Genomic DNA, 20,321 nt, shown 5'->3' on the forward strand with positions numbered 1-20,321 from the left:
GCAGAGTTAGCATTCAGAGGCTTTAACGTAGGGTGAGGGTGTGATCTGTTTGATCTCTTAGGAAGATACCTCTTAGAGGTAATTTGGAGAAAGGACAGAGCAGGGAGGGACCAGAGACAGCTTCAGTTAGGAATAGGCCTTGATAGTTTAAGTCAGACATAAGGAGGATGCAAAACTCAGGAACTAGGCTGGCAAAAAGAATGCTAGATTAAAGAGATTTTCAAAGAGAAAGATCTATAGGATTTGAGGACCAGGAAAGCCAAGAGTGACTTACAAGAGTTCTTTCTTTTGGCTAAGAATATGAATAATGAAGGCAATATAAGAAGTGGTGATGACAGGTGGTAGGATATATTTGGTGGTGAAAAAGGATAACTGAATGGGGGTGAGGAGGAAGAAAGAATGGGGGTGATCTTTGAGATAGGTTGGGTTCAGTGTCTGTGATTAATAGGAATTTCAGACTATCTTTAATTTCCTAGCTTCCATCTCCCTCTCTAATACCTCACCAGTGACTCATGTCAGTTAATTCAAGGACTTTGGTTGGCAAAGACTTCCAGGTTCACATTTCTCATTTCAACCTCTTCTGAGCTCCAGATATGCATGTCTAGGTTCCTGGCACACATCTATGCCAGATCCGGTGCTCTCGGGGACCTCAGATTCAACATATTTAATTGGCCCTCCACGTCCCTTTCAAAGACCCCTGTCTCAGTTAAAGTGAGATAATGCTTTGAGGCATTATTTTCAATACCTCCTCTATCATGCCTACATCCAAAATCATTGCCAAGTTCAGATGATTATATTTCTAAGACTTGCTAAATCTTTTTTCCCTTCTTCCTTATTTACACTACCCTTGTCTTAGTTTGCACCTTCAATATGACTCAGCTGTCCTCTCCACCACCTGTCTTTCCTACTTCAGTTCCATCCTGCACGTGGACGCCCAACTCATTCTCTCAAAGCTCAGATCATCTAATCATGTTTTTTCTAGGCAAACAATAACAACACCAACCAACTGACCAAAAGACAACAACAAAACCACACACACACAACTTTGATAATTCTCCTTTGCCTAACAAAATGTCCAGTTTCTTTTCAAAGAAGATGTGTTCTTTCATGCTTTGTTTCCAGCCTACTTTTTCCCATTTCCTTCCAGCAGGCAGTTTCCTGCACCCAGTGCTCCATTCAATGTAATCCACATGCTGTTTTTCTCCCTAATTAAACTGCTCACCTCTGTAACCTATGCAGTACCTGAAACACTGCTCGGAGCATGGTAGGCACTCAACAGATGCATTTGTATTTGGAACTGAAGTAATGATAGCTGTGTCTGAGTGAATGGAGAATTCCCATTCTTTTAGGGGATGGAGCAAAACAGCAGCAAAAAAGGTATAAGATTTACTTCCTTTTAAAGATTCATTAACATTTAAAAATAAGTTAAAAAGGTACTCTTAGAACATGTGTCCCTCATCAGAGTGAAGGAATGCTTTTACCCTGGAGCTTGGGTTGAAATAAAGTAGAGCCCTCAGGGTTCTAGACTTCTTGGTTTATAAATAGTTTTATAGATTTGTACACTTTGTTTGTAGGGGTGACATGGGAAGCTGATGGAATGTATCACTCTGGAATTTACTGTTTGTTAGTCCATTGTTGTTTTTTTTTTTAATTGAAGTACAGTCAATTATAATGTGTCAATTTCTGATGTACAGCACAATGTCCCAGTAATTTTTTCTTCTTCTCCCCTCTTCCTTCTTCTTCCTCCTCCCTCTCCCCGCCTCCTCTCCCCCTCCTCTCCCTCTCTCCCTTCTTTTTCTTCTTCTTCCTACATTATGTAGCAATTTATTCCTCTTCTTTCCTGAGGAAGTTAAAATTGTTAATTAGATTATGCCCAATATGTGCTTTGATCACTTCAGAAATGCAATAAGTATAATTAAATTTTAAATGTCCCCAAATACACAAGGTAATGATACAGATAAGTGGAGTACTAAATCCCCAAGCCTCATTTTAGGACATTTAGCTTCAACATTCCCCCATACTAAACCTTCTAGGAGTTCTGTTATAAACAGTGGAATGGCGTGCTTTATGTCTTAAACCCTTCTTTCCTCAGTGTCAGGAAAATATGTAATTATAAAAGAAAACTAGAAACAATACCCTCAAGAAAAGCCATCAGTGTTCTAAAAACTGGAGATTCAGACACTGATCAAGTTGACTATAAGTACTAGATTATGTAGAAAAAATGTTCTGACTAATTTTCCTAATTTCCATTGAGCAACACTTGTTTAGAATCCAGGAATATTTAGGGGTCTTCATTTCATGGCTGCAAGAGTGACCCAGAAAACAGGGTGATTTGTCTAATACCCCATGGTTACCTGGTGGCATTGGTGGGGTACCATGTGGGTGAGCAGTAATTTCTAGCTTACAGTTGGGGTGACCATTTCTACATTTCCCGGAATGTGGAGGAAGCTCATCAAAGGTCACGATGTGTATAATAATGCTGCATGATTGAGATTGCCCTGAATGCCACGTTTGTACTTTCTTCTCTGGGCTGATGAGCTGGTGATGGGGGCAAGGATGGTACCAACGGCCATCAGAGCTCACTCTCTCCCTGAACTTTCAGAGAACCACGTTTCATACATTATATATTTCAGATTATATTTGAAAACTGAAGCTTGGCTGAATAGATAAATAGAAGTCTAGGGAGCTTCTGTCTTTTTCTGTCTGCTGAGTGTGGTCAGGTCTTCTCAGTGATCTTATGAACAATAAATAGTTTAATTTTTTTCTTTTTCTAAGAATCAGTCTGAGGTGTAGATGAACTCATGTGGCTAAAGCTTGTATATCATTGTAATAAGAGACTCTCTAGAAACTTTCTAGAAACAAGTTCTTAATGTATACTTGCTGAGGAAAGTAAATTAATCATACATGCCAGCTATTTAATATTGTAATTAGGTGTATTTATAGATGCATCATCGATGTGACACTAACACTTATTGGTAATGGATACATCATTAATGATCATTGATACTCTGAGGATCTTGCTTCGGTCTTATTAATGCTTTATTGTGGAAAGGTGGAAAGTTCATTAGACCATATGTATATGCATATGTGTATATATAATATATGTATTTTTAGGCTAAGATAAATGTTTCTACATTTTCTTTCTTAGCTGTTTCCACAACATATAATGATGCTTTTTTAGAGCTTTAGAGAGAATAAAGGATGCCGTTGGGGGAAGAAGTGCATTGTAAGGAGGGAGACAGGGTCATGTGAGGGAAAGGGGCAGAGGGACAGTGAGAAGGAGAGGTCAGTGGAGATGTGTGTGAGAGACCTGAGTGTGACCTGAGGGGCGTATGAGGCCCTTACCTCACCAGTTACCTCTCATCACTTCTTCGGTATCACTACACAAAATTCAAAATTAAGTAGCAGCCAGGGTCAGACAGGACTAGCAGGAGGCTGTTTTCTTTCCATTACAGTAAGACCTTCTCTTTTCATTCAGCCCTTTATTGCTCCGTTTCATCTTTCCACTGCTTGAAGCTGTTGCTGTGTTATCTGTGGAGTAGAAACAGTATCTCTGATTTTAGAACTAGAAACCTGGTCATATACGAATGAGCACAAAGGTGGTGCTATCCATGGTTTCAAGGGCAATTTATCTATTAGGCTAACACCCATGGACTCATCTTTCCAAAAAAGAAAAAAAAAAAAAAGACCAGAATAAACACATTCTCTACCATTCTGTAACTTCAGGGGTATTTTATTAAGTAGGTAAAACCCTTCAAAATTAGACTTTAAATGAATCTTATTTCATTCTGATTAATTTGAAGAAAAAGCACTGGTTTCTACAGAACTCCTTTCTCCAATAGATTACTTGTGTGCAAAATTTAGAAGTACATATTAAGTTATTCAGGAGCATGAGTACTTGGTGGGGGATGGGCAGTGTAGCTTCTATTTTGTTATGCTGTTTAGTTTTAATGCCAAATTGTTTTATGAAAATCACATTGTTGTGAATTCACTCATGCAGAATCTATTTGGTTGTAGGCCATGTTGGTTTACATTAATATTATTTTCATTACTGAATAAATCAGGATCTTTTCAGAGGTTTAATAGTCTGTTTTAAGGAAGCTTTTTTCCCAAACATGTCTCAAAGGCTCATAGGACTATTTTTTTCATATGTGATATATTTATTTGTGTTGGTTTGCATGGATATAGCAATGATTTGCATGGGGAAATGAGGAGATTTGTTAAAGCATCCATCTCTGTTAAGCATGGTAATAAATGTTTTCTTAGATATCTTTTCCCCTTAGTTAACATAGATTCTTTTGAAAAAGTCAGTGGATGGTCATTACCTTAAATTCTGGGTACGCTAATTTCCTGCCATTTTTTTCTCCAAAATCTGTCTGACTGTTAAATTCTCTTCTTCCCAAATTATTCTTATAGAGAGAATCTTCTTGAATATATAAAGGCAAATATAAGATGTCTTTTCTTTAAAACATAAGGGTAAAGCAGCCCAAATAAAGACTCTGTAAGAATAGAAAATGAATCTTTAAAATTAATCTAGGAGCAGAAGATAGATCAAATGTTTCCAATTTATCCTGGAATTTGACATATGGCCTATTTACAATAGAAGATAATTGGGGTCAAACCCAATGGCCTTGGGGATTCTTTTGACCACCCACCTCGCTGAGTGCCGACTTCCCAGTGTCAGGTAGCAGGTGCCATGGGTGGACTCACGGCTTTTAATCATTTTCTGTAAGACTCATCAATGTTTTTTGGTTTGTTTTGCTTCTTTTCTGTTTTAACTTGCTGTATTTCTTAGCCTAAACCCTATGAGAGTTTTACACAACTATGACTGGAATAATTATTTCCTAATTTCTTCGACATACTATTTGAATTTAAATACACCTCACTGTAGAGAAGCTAATGGGAAACTTGACTTTCCCCGAAACTTCTACAAATCTTAGAGATATGCATATTCATATAGGTGTGGCTTAGAGGTATACAGTCAGGGTAGATGTATGTATGCTGTGTGTGTGTGAGGGGACAGATGTAATTATATCTCTTCTGATCTTACTGGAACTACTACCAGCTACTAAGGCAAGAAGAACTCCCATAGTGATTTGAGGCTGATAAACTTTAGCCCATTTGCTCACATGTTTTGCCCTTGAACCAGCTTCAGTGTGTACACTTCTGCTCATATGTATTTAGTATTTAGCTCTGAGAATCCTTGGCTTTGTCATTTTCTAAATAGAGGATTTTTTTTTCTGAGCTTTGGGGGAATTTATTGAGAGCAGCTTTCATATACTAAGACGATGCTGAGCTTTTCCCCATCACTGGCAGGTGTCAAAGCAGGTGGCCCCTTGATTGCCACTAGTGTGAGGTGTGAAGATTTGAAGTGAATTAGTTTTGAATAAAGAATCTGAAAGAATAGATCTGATATGATCACAAAGTATCTCATGATTTTGTAAGCTAGTTGCTTTTCCTTTACATTTCAAAGTTTATTGATTCCATGCCTAATAATGAACTCGCATGCAGTATAATTTTTATTGAATGTGGATAAAGATTAAACTCAATGGGAAAATTTACCTGATGTCATCCTTTTCTCCTTGTGTACATTTTTATTCACTTAACAAGTATGAAATGAATGTCTGCAAGTGAGATGGAAAAACAGGTGGCATGCATGCTGTACTTTCTCCTCTAGAGCTCAGAGCAGACATCACTAATCAGTCATCTGCAGGCTTGCTTGGTGTAGTCTAGTCATGAATTCACAATCTTTCTCTGTGTACTTCTCCCTAGACAGACACTGCCACTAAAGTGGAAATGGGAAATAAGACATTTGTTACTCCTACTTTGTTATTTACTCAGCTCTGTTCTAGGCATTGCAGGGAAACATGAGTGTGAGACATAATTCTTTAAAGAGCTTGTAGTCTATTTAAAGAAAAACAAAAACAAAACAATTAAGAGAGCAGCATAAGACTTTAAAATTCAATTTAAAATGAATTGTAATTAGAAAAGGGAAATATTTGAATCATCTGTCATATATTTAATCAACACAGCAATAATGTTTTATTTATTCTGATCAAGTAGTTCGAAATTTTATCTGTTCATTTCTTCAATTTATCAATAATTCACGGCCTGTGGATAGCTCTTGAAGAACAGCTCTGTGTCCTTGAACACAATTTCTTAGATGTTTTGAAGACAATTTTGCTTCCTTTGTTCCTCTGTGTTACCTTCATTTCAGGATTAACTTGGCTAAAGATCAGAAGATAGGCAGCCTAGTCAAAAGTTACAATGTGTTAATAAATTTCAAGGGCTTCCAATGTTTATGTTCAGAGATGTCTGTGAAGAGCTAATGAAAAGCTGAACTTAAAATGAAATCTCCTTAAATTGGATTAATTTGGAATTTATGATAATCTGGTCAGGGCCTGGGTAGATGGTTACCAGTCTGTTCAGTATTTGAAAGGACTTAGAAAATATTAATGCTGCAAATAAAGTTATAAGACAAAGTCCTTAATGATGTTAGAGTATTGTTTTTAACAACTTTAGAAACATCTGCTTTACTTTTTATAATTGCATGTAATCAGAGGTTTGCCTTTTGAATTCTCTTTTGATACAGTAATTATAAATGCTACTCATTAGTAAACTATGACCTTTTCTAGGCATTGTTTCTTGACCTCGTTCAAATTCCATTGTGTACTTAGAAGTAATCATAACATTTCATTAAAAAATTTATAATTCAGAAATCAGGCAAATGTATTGACTTCTCCTTATATAGTATGAGACACTATCTTGGTGCTGGTGGTTTTCTTTACCTTATTCCCTTTAAAAAAAAATTATTTCCCCAATCATACTTTAAACTCCAAAAAGAGGCATAGGATCTTAAAGATCCTGGAAACCAGATGGCTTAAAATTAGATATCTAGATGGCATTAGGGTCCTAGCTCCACCTCCTTCAGGAGTGAGGGAGGCAGTAGAAAAACTAAGAACTTTGAAGTCCATCAGACCCAAGGCCAGGTCTTAGGTTGGCCTTGCTCTCTAGGTGTGTAAATGCAGGAACTAAATTCATTTCTTCATTTATGAAATGAGGATAATTCCTGCCATCAAGGGGCTTGTCAGTCATGATTTAGTATAATAATTTTTGTAAAGAATTTGGCATAGGACCTGTATATTAGATAATATACTTTTGGTTATAAGAAAAGTAAACCGATTCCAGCTAACTTCACATAAAATCAACTTATTATAGTTTCTCTGTCTCTGTCTCTCTGTCTCTCTCAAATCTAAAGTTATTGCTACATCTTGGGAAGAGAACATATCAAGGCAATGTTGGGGTTCTCAGCAGTAGGATTGCATGATCATTTTCTACAAGGGTTTACATTAATAAGGCTCAGGTTTAGCCAGTCTCTGGTTACATTTCTGAGGGAGAGAATCACATGAGCTCATCTAGGTCAGATATAGATCAATCAGCTTTGACCGGGAAGTGTGGAAACACTGATGACGTAGCTCCTGGGGCCCCACTCTGTGTGTAAAGTGTGCCTCCCTCAGAGGGGGAGTCAGGCAGTGAACCGTTTACTGTGTTCCACCACATAGCTCCTGATGCACCTGCTCTTGCTTGTGCATTTGTGTTCACACAAGCCCACCCTTCCTTTTCCTTTTTTTCAGATATAAACTGCTATTTGGTTAGAATTAAACTGATTAATCTAACTTCCCTCTGAAATCTTCCATGGAGTCCAAGCAGAACCTAATTGCTCAAAGGCAAGGAAAATTGGGGTGCCAGCCAGAATCATAGATTAAATTTGAGTCTTAGAACTGATTTTATAGACCTTTCCATTCAGGTAGTAGTCTAGAGTCTGACCTCTGTAGAGGTACAATAGAGATTTCTGAATTCCTTTATCTACCATTAGCCTATCAACAGCGTGGCCACCTCTGAGTCATAGAATTTCTTCTGTAATGTAGAGGAAAAGCCCAAGAGAGTTGGAGGATTTAACTGCAAGTCCACCCTTTCTGGCCACAGGTATTGCGAGGAGACAGACACGTTTAAGGGAAGCATGGAATGAAACACGAGTTGCCCTATTTCTCTCTCAGACCAAAGTTCAGAAGAAAGGAGACCATCATATCAGTTGATGGGGATTTGAGGGTAGAGTGGATTTTATCATGTTCATATCTGGGAGTCTGGGAAGAGGTGGCCCTAAGAAGTGGTTCTCAAAGTGTGGTCCCAGGATTACCAGTAATCAGTATCACCTGGGAACTTGGTGGAAATGCAGATTATCGCGCCCCACTCTAGACCTACTGAATCTGAAACTGTGTGATGAGGCTCGGCAGTCTGTGTTTTAACAACCCCTACAGATGTTCTGATGATTGCCTAAGTCTAAGAACTACAACCCCTCTCCTCCTTCCCTGCCTGTCTCTGCTGCCTCCATTTAGGGCAGAGGAGACTGGAACCAGAGATAAGTTTGTTCCTCAAAGGCCCTTGAGATTCTGCACATATAAGATAATTGTGGTCTTCTGACTGTTTACCACTGGCATCACAGTACACAGAGGTGCCCTATGGAGGCTCCTCAGGTTTCAACTGTATTCCTTTTACATCCTGTGGGGAAGTAGCAACCATATTTTCCCCATGCGATGAGAAATACTCTAGCAAAACAAAGATCTGTGCCCCCTTACCCCCAACTTCTGAAATGGCATATGGAAGACTTGCCTTCTAATGCAGTGGAATCATTATTTGTCTCTAGGAAGAAGCATTCCTCTTTTGGGCACTAAAGTCTTCAATCAATAGAGTTTAAAATCTTGGCCATGAAGCAGTTACTTTGCAAATGAATCATTAGGTACATTCATGAGAAGCACCAGCTCCACCTACCCAGATGGCTTCCCAGATTTCTTATATTCTGACCATTAAAGAAATGGCAATATATTTGGGCTGTAGGCCTCGAGTATGTATTGCATCCCTCAAGACCGTATCCCAGAATCATCACTATAGCTGAGTCATAAGGTCAGTGTCATCTTTCTAAAAAGTCATCTACCTCTGGATGACACTGAAAATGAGACTACAAATGTCATAGGGATGAGCCTGTTACCACACTATGTAAGAAGTCAAAGCAGTGTGTAAGGGATTCAGTAAATCCATGTGCAGAAATGATGGTGGTTTATCATCCATGCAGCCTACAGCATTCTGTTATAGCAGCCTGAACACACAGGAAATAACTAAGACAGTAAATAACAAGTAGTGAACCGAGGGGTACAAGTTGGGGACACCAGGGATGACTGTGGAGGAATTCCTCAACCACAAGGCTTCTTATAAGTAAACAGGGGGTTAAGAGGGTCAGTATTATCAGGTGGGGCATTCTCTGACTTGGGGACCTAGTACCAGACATCAGCAAGAATGTAGAACTGAATTCTACTTTGAATAGCAAGAGCCTAGAAAACCAAAATTATTTGTCCAATGTTACATAAGTGACTACTGTCAGATTGAGAGCTAGTATTCCTCTCAAACTAGCCATTCATTAGGACAGATCCAGCACAGGGAAATATAGCCATTATTTTGTAATGGTTTTAAGGGGATATAATCTATAAAAATATTGAATCAGTATGCTGTACACCTGAAACTAACATAATATTATAAGTCAACTATGTTTCAATTTAAAAAAAATAGGCAGCTGGTTTTCACTGATGACCAGCATGTTCACAAAAGTCATTCCAAGGAGCAACACAAAAGCAGTGACATCAGCATATAACAAAATGAAATTCTTTCTGGGATAGTTAATTACAGAAATTGTAGTCATACAATGGCTCAAACTTTAGTAATCCCAAAATCTAATTTTCATAATCCCATCAGCAGTATCACTTTACATTTCCAGTGACCAGTTTAATAGTAAGGAGTGATAGTCAGCTATAAAATTATCAAGATTTCATTGCTTTTACAAAAAGCACTAGAAAGCAGTTCCAGGCATGTTACAAAATATCATAATTAAAATGCATCTACTTATTACAATAGCAGGATAGTGATGCCATAGCCTAGTTGTTTATTTCCTTTAGTAACAGTCATTTGTAAAATTCAATAACTTCCAGACGTTAACTGTCATTAGTACAAAATGGAATACCATATATGATTAATGACAAAAGAGAAAATGGGGCATTGACTATATATTTTACTGAAAGACAAGAATTAATGTCTTCATTTGGGAATAAACAATTCAGAAATGAATCAATATTTTACTAGCATTCAGTTGGAGTTTTGTTTTGGAGACAATTACTGAAGTTCTACTTATGAGTAAATTACAGTTATATTCAACATTGAAATGTTGGTTGAATCTGTCTCTGTTATTGAAAATATCAATATTAAAGTCAAACATCAAAATTCAAAAACCTTTTCACTTGTTTTAATATTAGTAGCTTCATTTGAACAGAGAACATGTAATCCAGCCTCGACAAACTGTGTACCAAGAAACTATGATGAATTTGCAAATTATTTTTCCCAACTATGGACAATATCCAGCATTTGATTTTTTTTTTTAAAGATCACTTGATTTTGGAATTGACTTTGGAATCAGCTTTCCTGGGTTCTTCAGGGTGGTGAAAGAATTAATGGGGCACCATACTGTTTTTCATCGTCTCCTGATGGGAGTGTCTTCCAACAACCTAATATCCTATTTTGCTTTCTCTAGGCCACCTAATTTTTATCCATGTGCTTAATTGCTCCGGCCATTGGCACCATATGTGTCAGCCCACAAGGAACAACGTCAGTATCATTTGCTGCAACATGATCCTCGCTCCAGGTGGTTTCATGGCAAGATGAACAAAGGTGAATGAGAAAGTAATTTATTTTTTAAAAACCAGAATGCCAGTTTACTAATGGACAGTTAGAATTGTAATTGTCACACAGACTAAAATATGCATCAGTAAGAGTTGGGCTGATAGGAATATTCAGGTCTGTGTGACAGTTATGATTGTTATTGTAGCTTATGAGTTTGTTAGCGTGTAGGCTGGTGTATAAGGAAAGCCAACTTTCATCCAAAGAGTGAGTAAAGGAAAAATTTTAATTTGAACATTAGTAGTATCAGGCTGATAAAACCTGGGGCCATAGCCATTTCCAAATGGGGTGAGCCTATTATAATTTTAGAATAGAGTCCTATTGTGTACCTGAAAGTTAAGAGATTGTTATTTAATCACATTATGTCAAAAATAATCCAAATTTTACATGTAGGGGACTACAGCAATAATATTTTGGCATATCTAATTATTCGTTCAAGGTTGTAGTTCCTGAAACATAGGGACGTTAAAGATTAAAATTAACACCTTGAATCTTGGAATAGAATAGTCAGCCAACATGGTGCGTAAAGCACTGACTCATCTCAAGTCATATTTGATGATACATCTCAGAATAAAGAATTTATATTTCACTTTATGTGTTGAAAGCAGATATTAGCACTTTGGCATGACAATTTTAGTGCATGCATTTTTATTTTATTATTTTAATTAGCTCACCAAATTCTTATTGACTTTATAACAAAATCCACAGTCTAAACAAATAGTATTTATTAAAATTAACCCAGTATTTACATTAACATTTTATTGTGTACCTGAAAGACCACACACAAACATAGATTAGTAATTTGAATCCATTTGTGAAAACGACTTATATATTTGACTATATCTAAATAGCCAGCATTTCATCTATGATATTGGTAATGTCTTGTTTTCCTAGGCGTTGTGCAACAGTCATAAGCGCTGAGAAGTCTGATGTTACGTTTTGAACATGGATGTGACTCTTTGGGAAGGTGAGAGGGAGTATTATTGCCTTCCTGTAAAAAACACACACAGACACAGACAAATACACATAGTTTTTCTGACCATTTTTAAAGACACAGAGAAAGAGTTGATGAGGAGTAAACAAGATGGTAAAATGATTTTGAGTGATACCATGTCCTTTAAAACAAATCACTTAAGTTGCGTTAACAAGCAGGAAGTTAGTCCAGTTGACCCTTAAACAATGCGGGGGAGGTTAGAGGGGCTGACCCTCTGCATGGCGGAAAATCCGCATATAACTTTTATTGTCCCTCCTTACCTGTGATTCCACATCCGCAGATTCAACCGACCAGCAGATCCTATAGTACTATGGTATTTACTACTGAAAAAAAAATCCATGTATTAGGGGACCTGTGCAGTTTAAATCTGTGTTGTTCAGGGGTCAACTGTGTATTGAAAAAGTAGTGCAACTAACTTCAGATCATCTATCTTAATTCATCCATTTGTTCATGCCTCCACTCATCTACTAACATACCCTATCAGGGTCCGTTCAGAGATAGATGAAAATTGGTCCTTACTGTTGACAAGTGCACAGTCAAGACAGGAAAATTATTTAATCCTTTAAGCAGTGAATATTACTTTAGGTCATTGGTCTTAGCTTGTTCTTATATTATTGTGTAGTGTGATCCTTCCCCCATTCAACTTAGGTTTCTGTTCACTATAGCTCTAATTTTTTGTTTTAATGCTTTGCCTTCCTTCGCTGCATTCATCACTTCTCATTGAATTTCTCTGGATACATTTTCTGATAGGTAATTTGCCCGCTTCTTGGTTTTACTCTTTGATGTTTCTTAATTGTTCTCTTCTGGACCTCACAGCCGTCCATTGCTTGGTTACCCACCCTCTCCTAAACTTCCTGCCTCTGATGGGTCTGGCTTGTTTTTTACTGGAAGGTAAACCATGAACCAGAAGGATAGGGACCTGGGTCCAGGTAAAGATGGTGACCATGGTTGCTATAACCATCACCATAGGCTGATGTTTCCCTTAGGGGAAGGGCTTTCAGAAGTCATAGTTTTAAAAGATGAGTGGATTAGTTAGTCCCTGCCAAAAACTGTCAAAATGCAGAAAGAGAAGGAGAGGGGTTTGGAGGAGATTGAGATTACTTTGGCAGGTTTCCAGAGTGTAACTTTAGGATAAAAATGTTTATAGATTTTTTAAATTGAGTTTTACTGTATATGATGAGATGTAACCATTTCCTCAATAAAACTTAAGGCATTCCATTAGTCTCTGGGACTTTGGAGTTGGTTTTGTTTGGATGGAGCAATGTACTGAGACCAGCCTTAAAGAGAGAAAGAGTCTGGTTGTATTCAGGATGACTGCACTGTGGTGGCATCCTGGTCAACTTCGACTTACTCCCTGACGCTATTCCTGACATGATAAATCATAGTTGCTATTAATAGTTCAAAGAATGACACATTTTTTTTCTTGAAAATTGGGATCCTTCAGGGTAAATGTTGCTAAACTTCTGATCACGATATTTAGCAGGGATTTGAAACTTCGGTGAGCATCACAATTATCTACACACCTTTAACAAGATACAGCCTCTAGATAGGGCCACAAACCAGACCCACACAATCAGCTTCTGCCAGGGGGACCTGCATGTGTGCATTTTCAGTAAGTTTCTTAAGTATTTCTGAAGTTCAGGAGGGTTTGAAACCTCAAGCTTTCATGCCTTCCCTTGTCATGACCTCAGGGGCAAGGAATTCTGACCATGTGCTCTGCTTTTGAAAGTAGGAAAAGTGGATCTGGAACTTAGAAGCCTGGATGTATAAGGGTGTTGAGGTCGTTTTGCTGAGGGTGCAATAGAAAAGGAAAGAAAAGGAAAGCCTAGGAGGAAGTGCTGAAGAGTGCATTTAGTGGAGGACCTTGGAGGAGTTTTGTTGGGGAAGAAGACAAAGACAGACTGTCAAAGATGTTGAGAGCTCTGTCTTACTTCAGGAGAGTGGAATTATTCATCAGGGCTGATGCTGCAGGATGGTGAGAATGCCGCAAAGGCAGGTGGACTTGGTGATCCAGAGGTTTTCAGGGATGTTCAAGAGAGAAAATAGTGTTGGAGGTAGAAATCAGGTTGCAAAAGTTGAAGGCTAGTCCTGTCAATCCTGACTGTGCCTCATAATCACTTGTGAAGAATTAAAACCAAAGGAATTTCCGATTTCTAGCCCAGATGTGCTAAACTGGGATTTCCAGAAGAGAGGCCTGAACATTTGTTATCCAAATTTTCAGAAAGCTACACAGGGCATTTGGTGCAGAAGCTGAGCCCAGGGGCTGGGGAGGATGTGGAATGTAAGGAGGGTGGCAGGAATATAGACCACTCTCTGAAAACAGAGGCAGGGAGGAAGAAAAAGCAGATTGCAGAGAATGAGAGGTAGGTAGAGCAGGTGGAAGGAAACTTTCTGTGCTTTTGTATTTCTCTGGAAGGAAATGAACATGTTTGAAGGGAAAGAATGGTTGAGACCAAGATGTTACAGCAGCAGCTAAGAAAGGGTAGTTGAAGTAAAGTCCTTGAGAAAATAGCATTGAAACCTACCTTGGTGAAGGGGAAGGTAAGGTCAACAATCAGTTCTTATTTCATTGTTAAAAGGAACTGAAGGTCACCCTGAAGAGCCAGAAAAGTAATTGGTTCTTATCTGTGACTACTGAGGGTTCACCTGTTTGAATGTTGCTTTTCAGTGTAAACCCTTCAACCCACTTCCCAGCTTTGACAATGATGGGCCAATGTCCGGCTTGAACAAGCTAGAATGGGCCTGCGGGGGTGATCCTGAAGAAGTTCAGGAAGGCCTGAGAAAGATGGCTGCACACTAGGTATGTCCATAGGTTTATGGAAATGGTAATTAGGTGGAGTTTAAGCTTCTGTAGACTTTCAGGTCTGTTAACAAGTTACAAAGCTTCTGTAATTCTCCACAAAGATGGCCGTTGATTCCAAACAATGATTTTTCATCACATCCGAGTGCTGAGCAGCACTTATTTCTGCTCTCAAAGAAAGTTTCCTTTTGCTCTGAGATGCTTGCTTTTTCATTTTAGGGGAGTTCCTTTCTCCTGCCTTAAACTGCAGGAAATGTGGAGGTGAAGTGTATTCAGCACATATTGCAAGTAAATCATTAGAACTCTTGCAAACACACCTTACGGCTGTCAGCCAGCTTATCCTCAGTGCATGGTTCTTCGGCAATATGTGTTTAAGCTGGTGACAATGAATACAAAACACGGGGTCAAATTTTAACACATGTCGTGCCCAGGCAATAGCTTAGTTCACCCGGCCACTACTTACTTTCCTTTTCTAGGTGCAGCAAACATAAACTTTCAAAGAAAATAACCTAACTATTAAATTATTTTCAATAAAATCTAGGGCAATGTGGCTGCTGCTTGTCACTATGTTTATCTATTCTTTTCCTTATTGTAGGGGGACAGTCATGCCTACCTCCCCTTTTATTGTATTGTACCCTCCGTTTGGGGATTAAGAAATGCAGGTGAGCTTATTTAAGTGAATGATTTCAGGGTTAGACCTAAGCAAGTAAATTTTGTTAGATTCTCTTTTTCATTCAGCTGTTGCACTTTTTAAGATAAAGTTAAAATCCACTGGGCCCTTGGAAAATATGTCAAAGGGACGCATAATCTACTTGTTGACTTTACAGTCTTTTTGAAGCAAGGGCCCAGGATGGAGAACTCACAGAATTTCTCCAGGGCGCTTATACTGCCTGGAATGAGGTGAGGTTTGTTCCCGGGGCCTCTTGTAGGAGGACTTTCGGTTTAAATTTTAGCAGATGTGTCTGCTCTACAGAGATGCCACATGGACCATTTGTGGTTATTTTAGATGTTACTCTTGTGAGTAAGAAATTACTGTTCCCCCAGATTTTGAAGACTTTATTGCTAAATTCTAAATAATTTTTACAAGTTCATTTATTTATTCTGCTAGCAAATGGAGTCCCTTCTGCTGTGTGTGAGGCACCGAGAGAGGTGTTGAAGTCACAGAAATGGGTAAAATGGATCCTGACTGCAAGAAAATCACAATCTGGTAGAGCAAGCTGGCTTGTAAGTGACTAATGGTTAGTACTTTAGAAATACTTTAATATTATGCATATTTGAATGAAGATCTAGTACTTTCCATGCTGGTGTAGCCATTTAAGAGTGGATTGCTAATCCCTGAGAATCAGTCAGGAAGCCTGAAATACTCTTTGAAAGGAAGTGCCTTCACCTGCGAAGCAATTGAAAGCCCCACCTCCCCCTCACCCAAACCAGAGGGCAACCTCGAGGCACAAGAACGCCAGTCCTCCTTAAGAAGTTACCTCGCCTTCCTTGGCTATCACTCCAGTTCTCTCCCTGTGGTAGGTCACTTCAGTTTAAATGGAAGAGGATTTCTGTTGTCAAAAGCTCATGGTAGGATGAGTTCCTCGGGTGAAAAACCAAGCCCCACCAGAACTGAAGGTGAAAAAGAAATAAATCAAGAGGAGAAATCTATTCAGAGATTGATTTTGTTTCCTTCAACAGCCAAAGTGGGTTTTGAAGATCAATAAGTCCTTTGCAGTGCTGCCAAAAGCCAGCAAATGTGCCAAGTCATAAACTGTCGGAGGAGTAACTACAGGAAGGCTGCCAGGTCCGAGGCGGCTGCCTGGCCGCCTGGCTGCCACTGACCTCGCGGCGGTGTGGAGCTGGAGCCGGAGCTGTAAATCTTCGCCTTGTCGCTGCTGCAGGGAGACTTGGCCTCGCGGGCAACATACAGAGGTGAGTACTTCAGGTCTGGGGAGCCTCTCCGACCTGGTGACTGAGTTCACACGCTCGTGTAAGAACCTAGATATGAGGAAAGGCAAATCCTGCTCTTACTTTTAATTTCATTTCCCCAGGGGGAGATGGGCCCCAACCCGTGCCATCCTTTCTAGAACTGCTGGAGCTGGTGTGATGGCTTTTCAGGGTTTTGGAGCATGTATGAGGGGTCGCGGCTAACTGGCAGAGATAATCAAATCCATGGCAGTGACTGGAAGCTTTGCAAGTAGCTCAATATGAGCTTCTATTAAGCAAACGCCATTATTAAGATAAGCTTTCCATGGGCGTTCAAGTGGGGAGGAGAGAAACAGAAGTGGCTCGCTCCTGGAAAGAAAGTCAACCGTTTTAGTTGTCAGAATGTTCTTCCAAGAAACCAGGGTTATTTGCTGGATTTTGATAGAAATCTTAGGGAAAGTAGTGGATAACTAATGTTGAAGTAACTGAAACAAATTTTAAAATCAGTTGAGTAACTTCTGTGAACAACCACAAAGAACTATTTTGCAACCAAAAAAGCGTGACGTGTGACTGAAGCGTCTCTGAAATGTCATTGCTAGACATGCAGTTGTTTTGCATCGCTGCTGGATTGAGGGGAAGTGGTGCAGAATGTGATTTGGGCCCAGCTGTCAGTTCTGTTAAATGAACCTTATGGACTGGCACATCAGTGAAATAGATGGAGTCTCGGATTTGCATGATAAAGGATTTGTTTCACTTGCCACATATTTTTATTTATTTATTCATTTATGCAGTACCTAATTAACTGTCTCTAAGGGCAAGGGGCTGGGTGAGTAAGTCACTATGAAAAATATCACAGTCCATAACCTTAAGGCACGTAGCATCAAGTTAGTGGAAGAGAGACCTACAGGTGCCGTTAATGAAGAAGCCGAGTGGAACAAACCTGGAAAGCTTGTTTGTGTTTAATAACTTACGTCTTGTCAGTAGAAGTTATTTACTGAAAGTGAGGTGGAAATGGTTGGCCATTTAAACAGTGCTGGAAAGATTTGGGAAGGCCAGCAGGTAGCACTGATTTGCCTTGATGAAGCTGAACCATCCTCATAAATTGCCCTGTGGCAGATAATGAGGACCAGGAACGCATAAGAAAGTCCTGTGGGCTGGAGGCCACTGAGGGTGGTTGTCTCAAAACAGGACACTTCTGTCTTCTTAAGAGATAACTCAGGAAGCACAGAGTGGGAAATAATTTCCAGCCTTGCCAAAGGCACAAAAGAGGTAAAAGTCAACAAGCAAAAAGTCATTAGTAACGAGTCAACATCATGGGGATGAGGTTGAGAACACAATCTTGCAGTGCACCACTGAGGCGGTGGGGTGTAGCAGAATTGCTGGGGCTTTTTGTAACTCTGTGTTTAACCTTTAGAGGAGCTGCTGAAATGTTTCCAAAGGGACTGTCATCCCATTTTATATTTCCACCAGTAATGTATGAGGGATCCAATTTTACCTCATTCTCATCAACCCTTTTTAATTCTAGTGGTGTTTTGTTGTGCTTTCGATTTGCATTTCCCTTACAGCTACTGATGCTGAACATCTTTTCGTGTTGTTGGTAGCCATTTGTATGTTTTCTTTGAAGAAACGTCTATTTGGATGCTTCACCTGGGTTGTCTTTCATTACTGAGCTGTTAAGTGTTCTTTAAGTGGTCTAGAACAGTTGCATATCAGATAAGTGCTTTGCAAATATTTTCTCCCATTCTGCTGTTTTTTTTTTTTCATTTTTGTGGTTTCCTTTGAAGCACAGATTTTAAAATTTTGATTAGATCCAATTTATCTATTTTTTTCTTATCATTTGTTTTTGCTGTTGTATCTAAGAAATCCTTGTCTAACCCAAGGCCATGTAAATACTCCTATAGTATGACTTTTGAAATAGGAACTCTTGGATATGGATAGCTGAAGTGTGATACATCCAAACAGTGGAATATTAATCCTCAACATAAAGGAATAAGGTACTAATACATGCTACAAACTAGTTGAACTTGGAAAACAGTATTTTAAGGGCAAGTAGCCAGTCACAAAAGAGCAAGTGTTATACAAGTCCATTTACATGAAAGGTCCAGCACAGGCAAATCTATAGAGACAGAAAGTAGGTTAGTGGTTGCCTATGGCTGCAAGGTTGGGGATGGGAGGGTGGGGGAGGGCAAGGATTGTGGGGAAATAAGGAGTAATTGCTAATGAAGACAGATTTATTTTTGGTGAAAATATTCTAAAATTTACTGATGGTTGCATAACTTTGAATGTATGAATGTACTAAAGGACATGAATTTTACACCTTAAAGGGGGTAAATTGTGTGGTATGTGAATTAGCTCAATCAAATGGTTATGTGTATACTTTAAAAAAAATTCTGTGAGCAAGACCTCTGCCAAGTCTTTCATATTCATTATACTGTTTAATGATTACAGCAGCCCTGTTGGGGGGGTTATTATTACCATTTTACAGATGAAAAAACTGAGGCTTAGGTTAAGTAACTTGTCCCAGGTCATATACCTTGTAAATAACAGATTAAGGCAGGCAATGTGTTTGTGAAGCCCAAAGCTAACCACGGACCTCTTCTAGCTAAGGAGACACTTTATTTCAGCTCAGCTGACCTCTGTGTACCCCACTTTTTCCATCCTTGGTCATACTTTTTGTATCAGTATAGGGAAAGAAAAATGGAGGCTAAAAGCTATTTAAATAACGAGAGTAGCCTTATGAATTTGTACCTACTAAAGAAGAAACAGAATGATGGATGCCGGCTATTTAAGATGACAGCTCAACTCTCCATGTGTTTTTTCTGTATAGACACATTCTTCAAGAGAATTCATGTCTATGAACATTTTTAAAAAAGACTGTTGGAGAGAATGGCTTGTTTAAAACACTGATTTGTGCTGCAATGAATTAAGGCAGGGGCATAAGGCTCTATTTTGCTCTTTTGAAACTCTTTTGCCATCTGGTTCTCAGCGTCCCCTCAACACAGTTTTCAGGCTGTGAAATTCTGTACATCTTTATGAAGCCCAAGACTTGACCTTTGAGAGGGAGAAGTCTTATTTTATTATGCTGACACCACACATCATAACTCTTATTTTGCTTGGAGATCTCATTCAATGTCATCACCAACATGTGCAACAAGAGATACGTCATGTTTATGGCTAGAATATTCCTTTTATTTCCAGTTATAGTTTTCCCATAAAATCTCTACTGAAAATAATCTCCATGCAGTCATTGAATGTTATTACTTGGAACAGAAATGCTAAAACAATTTGCTTATTTAGGGTCCTGAGTATTTCCCAACATTTTGAAACATCTCAGTCCTCCACAAAATATCTTTCCAGCCAGAGCAGTAGTAATATAAGTCTGTGGCTTTTCTTGTCATGTATTTTATGGGACTGTTACCTCTCACGTGTGTTTTGTATTCCTCCCATGTGTATTGGAGTACAATGGGTAAATAATTCTATTTGGACTCTTCTAGATATTTTATAGCTATGATTGACATTCTCTCAAGAATTGTTCATTAAAAAAGTAAAATTTCCCAGTGAGATCCTTGGATGGTGAAAGGCAGGGTCTGCTCATCATACTAAAATTCAAAAAATACTTGTATACATCTTCAGAATTAGACCTTGTCTTCTCCCTATCATCTTTTTCTATATGTACAAATTCCCTCTTGAACTGGGTAAGCAGGCTGGGAGGGTGACCTTGCCCCAGGAGGCCAGGGGCAAGAGAAACAGAGGGTCCCTGGAGAACCCTGAAGGTCAAGCCCTGGGAACAAAATTCAAAGGGTCGATGGGGGTGGGGGGGTGGGGGAGGGAAGGTTGCAA

General features: G+C 39.0%; 1 long non-coding RNA gene across 2 annotated transcripts in view; it reads left to right on the plus strand.

The window, feature by feature from the left end:
* Positions 1–20,321, plus strand: part of LOC116149638 (uncharacterized) — a 144,204-nt gene that overhangs the window by 18,169 nt on the left and 105,714 nt on the right. For both annotated transcript variants that reach the window (XR_004133250.2, XR_010378482.1), the window contains exons 4-9: positions 10,634–10,770; positions 11,674–11,746; positions 14,442–14,573; positions 15,169–15,235; positions 15,682–15,811; positions 16,254–16,487. This is a non-coding gene — a long non-coding RNA (uncharacterized LOC116149638). The remainder of the gene's footprint in view (positions 1–10,633; positions 10,771–11,673; positions 11,747–14,441; positions 14,574–15,168; positions 15,236–15,681; positions 15,812–16,253; positions 16,488–20,321) is intronic.

The sequence above is a fragment of the Camelus dromedarius genome, chromosome 30 (assembly GCF_036321535.1).
Source record: "Camelus dromedarius isolate mCamDro1 chromosome 30, mCamDro1.pat, whole genome shotgun sequence".
Lineage (NCBI taxonomy): Eukaryota > Metazoa > Chordata > Mammalia > Artiodactyla > Camelidae > Camelus > Camelus dromedarius.